Source organism: Suricata suricatta, chromosome 5, assembly GCF_006229205.1.
Source record: "Suricata suricatta isolate VVHF042 chromosome 5, meerkat_22Aug2017_6uvM2_HiC, whole genome shotgun sequence".
NCBI lineage: Eukaryota > Metazoa > Chordata > Mammalia > Carnivora > Herpestidae > Suricata > Suricata suricatta.
This window is the reverse complement of record NC_043704.1, coordinates 155,086,506-155,094,290: the sequence shown is the minus strand read 5'-3', so window position 1 is coordinate 155,094,290 and position 7,785 is coordinate 155,086,506. Positions and strand designations below refer to the sequence as shown.

Genomic DNA, 7,785 nt, shown 5'->3' with positions numbered 1-7,785 from the left:
TAAGAGACTCTTGAATGCTGAGAACAAACTGAGGGCTGAAGGGGGAGAGGTAGAAGGGGTGGGGGTGATGGGCATGGAGGACGGCACCTGTGGGGATGAGCACTCGGTGTTATATGGACATCAACTTGACAATAAAGTGTAAAAGAAAAAAAAGACACGCTAGACCAAATCGACTTAACAGATATATACAGTACATTCCATCCTACTGCAGCAGAATAGGCATTCTTTTTTAATGCAGATGGAACTTTCTCCTGAATAGATTTGTTACATATTATGTAACAAATCATCCCTCTACAAGTACAAATAGATTGAGATCATACCTGCATATTTTCATACCACAACACTATGAAACTTGAAGTCAACCACAAGAAAAATGTTGGAAACGCCAGTAATACATGGAGGTTAAAGAACATTGCAGTAAATAATTAATGAGATATACAGGAAATTAATGAAGCAATAAAAATACACCGAATCAAATGAAAATGAAAACATGTTGATGACAAACCATCTGGATGCAGCAAAAGCGGTTGGAAGAGAAATGTATGTGGCAATTCAGAACAAACTCAACAAACTGGAAAAATCTCAAAGACTTAACCCCTTTACAATGAAAGGAGATAGAAAATGAACAGCAAATGAACCCTAAAGCCAGAAGGAGCAGGTAAATAAAAAAGATTAGAGCAGGACGAGGGCACTTATGGGGAAGAGCACTGGGTGTTGTATGGAAATCAATTTGACAATAAAGTATTAAAAATAAATAAATAAAAAGAAAAAATTAAATACATTAATTTTCAAAAAATATAACTAAATTATATAAAAACAAACAAAAACAGTAGAAAAGATCTATGAAACTATAAGCTGCTTTTTGGAAGAATTTAAAAAATAATAAACCAAGGGCAGACTTAGCAAAAACAAAAGAGAAAGGACTCAAGAAAATACAATCACAGATTTGAGAGGAGAGATCACAACTAACACCACAGAAATACAATTATAAGAAAATATTATGGAAATTTATATGCCAACAAATTGGGCAATCTGGAAGAAATGGAAAAATTACTAGAATAACATAGACTACCCAAATTGAAATAGGAGGAAATAGAAAATCTGATCAGACTGATAATAAGCAAAGAAATTGAATCAGTCACCAAAAATATGACACACAAAAAAGTCCAGTGTTAGATGGCTTTACAGGTGAATTCTACCAGATACTTAAAGAAGAGTGTAAATATTCTATTTAAGTGGTTAGAATATTCTAGTATCCCCAAACTGTTCGAAAATAAGAAATGAAAAGAACACTTCCAAACTCATTCTACAAGGCCAGTATGAACATGGTTTCCAATCCAATTAAGCCCCACTAAAAGAAGACTTACATGCTAATAGCCCTAATGAACATGCATGCAACAATTCTCAAGAAAATACTTGCAAAATCGAATCCAACAATATATTAAAAGTATCATTTACCACGATCAAGTGGGATTTATTCCTTGGCTGTAAGGGTGGTTCAATATTCACATATCAATCGATGTAATACATCACATCACTAAGAGAAAGGATAAGAACCATATGATCCTCTCAATGGATGCAAAAATAAGTTGACAAGGTACAGCATCCATTCTTGATATAAACTTTCAACAAGGGATAGAGGAAACACCTCGACATCATAAAGTCCATATATGAATACCCCACAGCAAATATCATCCTTAGTGGGGGGAAAAGTGCCTTTCTTCTACTGTCAGGAGCATGACAGGGATGCCTACTCTTATCATTCTAATTAACATACATCTACCCTGTTTACGTTGCACCAGAAATAATAGGATACCTAAAGAGTTAAAGCATCTATACTCTGAAAACTGTAAAACACAGATGAAAGAAACCGAGGCTGACATCTACATACCTTTATCTACCAATATTCTACATATTCTTTACTTGTTCATCAATCAATGCATACTTGGGCTGTTTCCATAGCTGGGCTGTTTTCAATAGGGCTGCTATAAACATAGAGCTACAATTCCCTTTAGATTAGTATTTTTGTATTCTTTGGGTAAATACCTAGTAGTGCAATTGCTCAATCAAAAGGCAGTTATATTCTTAGCTGTTTGAGGAACCTCCATACTGGTTTCCAGAGTGGCTGCACCTGTTTGCATTCCCCCCAGCAATGCAAAAGCCCTCCTCATTCTCTGAATTCTCGCCAAAACCTGTTATTTCTTGCATTGTTGAGTTAAGCTGTTCTGACATGTGTGAGTTGATATTTCATTGTAGTTTTGATTTATATTTCCCTGTTGAGCATATTTTCATGTGTTTATTGACCATCTGTATGTCTTATTTGGAAAAAAAATATGTCTACTCATGTCCTCTGCCCAGTTTTTAATAGGATTATTATGTTTTGGAGTTGAATTTTTTACTATATAGAGAAAATCTGAAAGAATCCACCAAAAATACCACTTGAACTGATACAACCAATAAAGTTACAGTATAAAAAGTCAACATACAGAAATTTGTTGCATCTCTATACACAAATAAAGAAGGAAGAGAAAGAGAAATCAAGGAATTGATCCCATTTACAATTACACCAAGAACCATAAGATAGATACCTAGGAATAAACGTAGCTAAAGAGTTAAAGGATCTGACTCTAAAAACTCTAGGACATTATAGAGGAAATTGAAGAAAACATAAAGACATGGAAAAATATTCCATGCACATGGATTGAAAGAATAAAAAAACATTGTTAAAATGTCAATACTACCCAAAGCAATCTACATATTCAATGCAATCCCTATCAAGCAATTCCAGCTTTCTTCACAGAGATAAAATAAATAATTCTAAAATTATCATTGAACCACAAAAGACCCCGAATACCCAAAGCAATCCTGAAAAAGAAAAATCCAGAAGCATCACAAGTCTGGATTTCATGCTATGTTGCAATGTTAAAAGTAGTCATCAAGACAGGATGGTACTGGGACAAAAGTAGGAACAAAGATTAATAGAACAGATTAGAAAACCCAGAAATGGATGCATAACTACATGGTACCTAATCTTCAACAAAGCAGGAAATATCAAACGTAAAAGAACACAGTGCCTTCAAAAAATGGTGTTGGGAAAACTGGACAGCAACATAAAACTGGAATGAAATTGGATCACTGTCATACAACCTACACAAAAATAAATTCAAAGTGGATGAAAGACCTAAATGTGAGACAGGAAACCATTGAAATCTTAGAGAAGAACACAGGCAGCAACCTCTTTGACCTTGGCCACAGCAACTCCTTACTAGACATGTCTCCAGAGGCAAGGGAACAAAAGCAATAACGAACCAGTGGAACCTCATCTGCACAGCAAAGAAACAATAAACAAAACTGAAAGACAACTGACAAAATGGGAGAAGATATTTGTAAATGACATATGAGATAAAGGGTTAGTACCCCAAATCTATAAAGAACTTATTGGGCCACCTGGGTGGCTCAGTCATTTAAGCAGACAATGTTGGCTCAGGTCATGATCTCGCAGTTCATAGGTTGGAGCCCCACATCGAGCTCTGTGCTGGCTGCTCAGAGACTGAAGCCTGCTTCAGAGTCTGTGTCTCCTTCACTCTCTGCCCTTTCTCTGTTCACACACTGTCTCTCTGTCTCAAAAAGAACAACAAAAACAACAACAAAAAAAGAACTTATCAAACTCAACACCCAAAAAACAAATAATCCAATGAAGAAATGGGCAAAAGACATGAATAGACACTTTTCCAAGGAAGACATCCACATGGCAAAAAGACACATGAAAAAATTTGCAACATGACTCATCATCAGGGAAATAGAAATCAAAACCTCAATGAAACACCAATTCATGCCAGTCAGAGGGGCTCAAATGAACGAATCAAGGGACTATAGATGTTGGTGAGGATGTGGAGTAAATGGGCACCCTCCTACACTGTTGGTGGGAATATAAACTGGTATAGCTGCTCTGGAAAACAGTGTGGAGGTTCCTCAAAAAACTATCAAGAGAACTCTCCTAGGATGTAGCAATAGCACTGCTGGGGCTTTACCCAAGGGATACAGGAGTGTTGATGCATAGGGACACATGTACCCCAATATTCATAGCGGCATTTTCAACAATAGCCAAATCATGGAAAGAGCCCAAATGTCCATCAACTGATGAATGGATCAAGAAGATGTGGCTTAAATATACAACGAAATACTACATGACAATGAGAAAGAATGAAATTTGGCCATTCATAGCAATGTGGACGGAACTGAGGCCGACATGCTAAGTGAAATAAGTCAGGCAGAGAAGGAGAGATACCATATGTTTTCACTCATAAGTTTAACAAAAGAAACTTAACAGAGGACCATGGGGGAGGGAAAGGTGGGAGAAATAATTGAAGAGGGGAAGGAGGCAAACCATAAAAGACTCTTCAATACTGAGAACAAACAGGGTTGAGGGGAGAGGGGAAAGAGGAAGGGGGTGATGTGTGTGTAAAATAAAAATAAGAAAGAGTATAAAATACTTGTATAGTGCAAATGACCTAATTTGATGAAAGACAAGTAAAAATACGCACGTGTCTGCAAATATAACTGTTCACAGATTAGAATTCTTCATACTGTCACAGTGCCATCTACACAAATTGACCTAGAAGTGCCCCCCAGCCCTGTCGTTCACTTTTAAAGAATCAAATCTAACTCTAAAGTTTGATATATAGTCAAAGGGTGGCAAATAGGGCCCTTTCTGTGATGATTAAACCAGCCCAGCCAGGACCCTACAGCTGGGAGAGGAGCCCCAGCCCCGGGAGTCACAGGTGTTCCCATTCTGTGATCAGGACAGGACACAGACATCTCACTATGGAGTTTGTGCTTGGCTGGGTTTTCCTTGTTTCTGTTTAGAAAAAGTAATTCCTGGCGAACACGAGACACTGAGTATGTGAGTGGATATGAGTGAGAGAAGCATGGATGTGTGACAGCTTCCTGATCAGGATGTCTTGTGTCTGCAGGTGTCCAGTGTGAGGTGCAGCTGGTGGAGTCTGGGGAGGCCTAGTGAAGCCTGGGGGCTCTCTGAGACTCTCCTGTGCAGCCTCCGGATTTGACTTCAGTAAATACTGGATACACTGGGTCCACCAGGCTCTAGAGAAGGGGCTGGAGTGGGTTTCATATATTAGTAGTAGTGGAAGCACAAGCTGTGCAGACTCCATGAAGGGCCGATTCACCATTTCCAGAGACAATGCCAAGAACATGATCTCTCTGCAGATGAATAATCTGAGAGTCAAGGACACCGCCATTAATTTCTGTGCAAGAGACACAGTGAGGCACGTCATTGTGAGTCCAGACACAAAACTGCCTATAAAAGGGGGGGTGCACACTCTGCACAATTCTAGGTTGTATTCTCTAGAGCAGGTGCAGATGGAGGTAAAAGGCAGGTTTCATGTCAGGATCTGGGGCTTCCTTTCCACACAGTAATTTCCCCCAGGGAGCCTCTTGAGACACATGATTCTGTCCTTACCTATTCAATCTTTATATTAGAAACCTTGTTGTCATAGGCAAACTACACTAACATGCACAAAAGGCACAGTTGCTTGCACTTGCTTACTCCTGTCCCTAAACATGATTGAATCTCAGATATCCTAAGGAAAAACAGCTAAACATTAAAGGAGTCCCAGATGCACTGACTGTGCAGCTAGGACCACAGGATCCCACAGGTCCTCATCATCCTCACTCAACTATTGTCCCAATCAAACAACTTGACACTTCCTTCTTGGCACTTTGCTACTCAGGACTTTAAATAAATGGCAATGTAGTCAATTACTCTAAACTAGAAATAAATCATCTCTTCCTGAGGAACAGAACCCAAAGCACATTGGATTACAAGATTAGATAGGTTGAGAAGTTCCATGATCTATGATCACAAGCTGAAGACCCAGGAAAAGCAGTGGTGTAATGCTCATCTTATTCTGAACTAGTGTCTAGTCTGACAACATGGGGACTTGATGATGTAACTGGAGCCTGCGGCAAGATGGCCGAGAAGTACACCTCCACCCTCCCACAATTATCAACCTGAGAAGAATTAAAAGCCACAAATTTCTGTTCTCCAAGAACGGGGGTGTGCGCACAGGCCCTTTTTGATACCAGCACCAGGGATGCCTCATTGAGTGCAAACCGGGACCAGAGACTCTGGGGAAGGGAGCACCGGCCCAAAGCAGAGCTGGGAGAGAAAGCGCCCAGAAACTTGTCGCCAGGCCTGCAGAGAGCCCTGAGTCCAGAGGCTGCACAGAACCATGCGGGGACACACAAGGGCTGGTCGTGTAGCCGGGTGGAGAGCCGAGGGAAAGAGAAGGAGAGACTGAAACACTCATAGCATGATCTCTGGTGAGGCGAGACCTTGGCCTGGGACTGAGATGCTGGGCGCAGAGGGAGAAATCCATCACCCCCAGCGGGCTTGTTCTCTTTTGGGCGTGGCAGCCTGCCAACTTCAGCTGGAGCCAGGGAAAAACTGGCTCCACAATTCCCCTACTCAATCATGGCCAGAAAGCGGCCTGCCTGCGGGAGATCATTTTAACTGTGGCGGCACTGTTAAAGTGCCTGGACGAGGATTTAGAAACCTGGCAGAACTTAAAAAACCAAAACAATTTGACCTGCCCATGCCACAGGAAAGTTGGTCTCAGGAGAGTGGCTGGCAATGCATGGTCTGAACAAGGCTTGGGGCGCCGCCGTTTTTCAGCCCTCAAACACTAAGGTGGACCTCAGAGAGCAGCCCCTGAGACCCGAACTATCACACCATGCCAATTCGTGCTGTAGAGCTACTCTCTTTTGCTTACTATTTTAATTATTTTTAATTTTCTCTTTTCCTAGTAGTTTTATTTTTTGATTTTTTTCCTTGTTTTCTCTTTCATATTTTACTATTTCCTTCATTTCTCCCTTTTGCCTCTGGAGTCTGGGAAAGACCAACATTTATGCCCTGTGTGCTTAATTCAATTCTTACCATCCAGATAGTTTTTCCTTATCTCATTCTTATATCCCCCCTTCACAGGCATTATGCTCTCAGACTGTCCATTATCGCTGGCCGTTGCTGACCCCACCTTCTTAGTTCCATTCCTGTCCCCTCTTTTCTTTCCTGTTCCTTTTTTCTTTCCCCTTTTGGCTGGCCTGTTTACTTGATTTGTGTGTGTGTGTGTGTGTGTGTGTGTGTGTGTGTGTGTGTGCTTGTGTTCCCTGCGTGTTTGTCTGTCTGTTTTCTTTTCAGGGCTACCTCAAGAAACAGCCAAAGCACACATAGTGGAAAGTCGCCAATATCACTGTTTAGGAAAATAAATTAAACAGAGGTATAACAAGAGACACCAGGAGGCACCGTTAAAAGAACATCTCCTGAAACGACAGACCCTGGACATTCATATAGTCTCCTTTAGTAGAGCAATGCTAAGAGGCACACAGTGCACGAGTTTTAAAACTGACAAGAGACAAAAAGCTAGCCAAAATGAAATGAAAGCGCTCTCCTCCATAGAAATTCCAGGAAGATATCACAGCTACCGACTGTTCAAAACAAACACAAGCAACATAACTGAACAAGAATTTAGAACGATTGTCATAAAATTAATTGCAGGACTTGAAAACAGCATAGAAGGCATCAGAGAAGCTATTGATACGAAGACTAGAGACCTTCAAAAGGCTATACATGAGGTGAATAATAAAATGGAGGTGCCACTCTATGGATAGAAGTAGAGAGGAAAATAGGTGAATTGGAAGACACAGTTATAGCAAAGGAAGAAGCCGAGAGAGAGAGAGAGAGAGAGAGAGAGAGAGAGAGAGAGAGAG

At 40.4% G+C, this 7,785-nt stretch overlaps 1 gene segment (V, D, J or C); it reads left to right on the top strand.

Moving 5' to 3' along the window:
• The window catches only part of LOC115291320, an 18,674-nt gene that overhangs the window by 4,760 nt on the left and 6,129 nt on the right, over window positions 1–7,785 (top strand).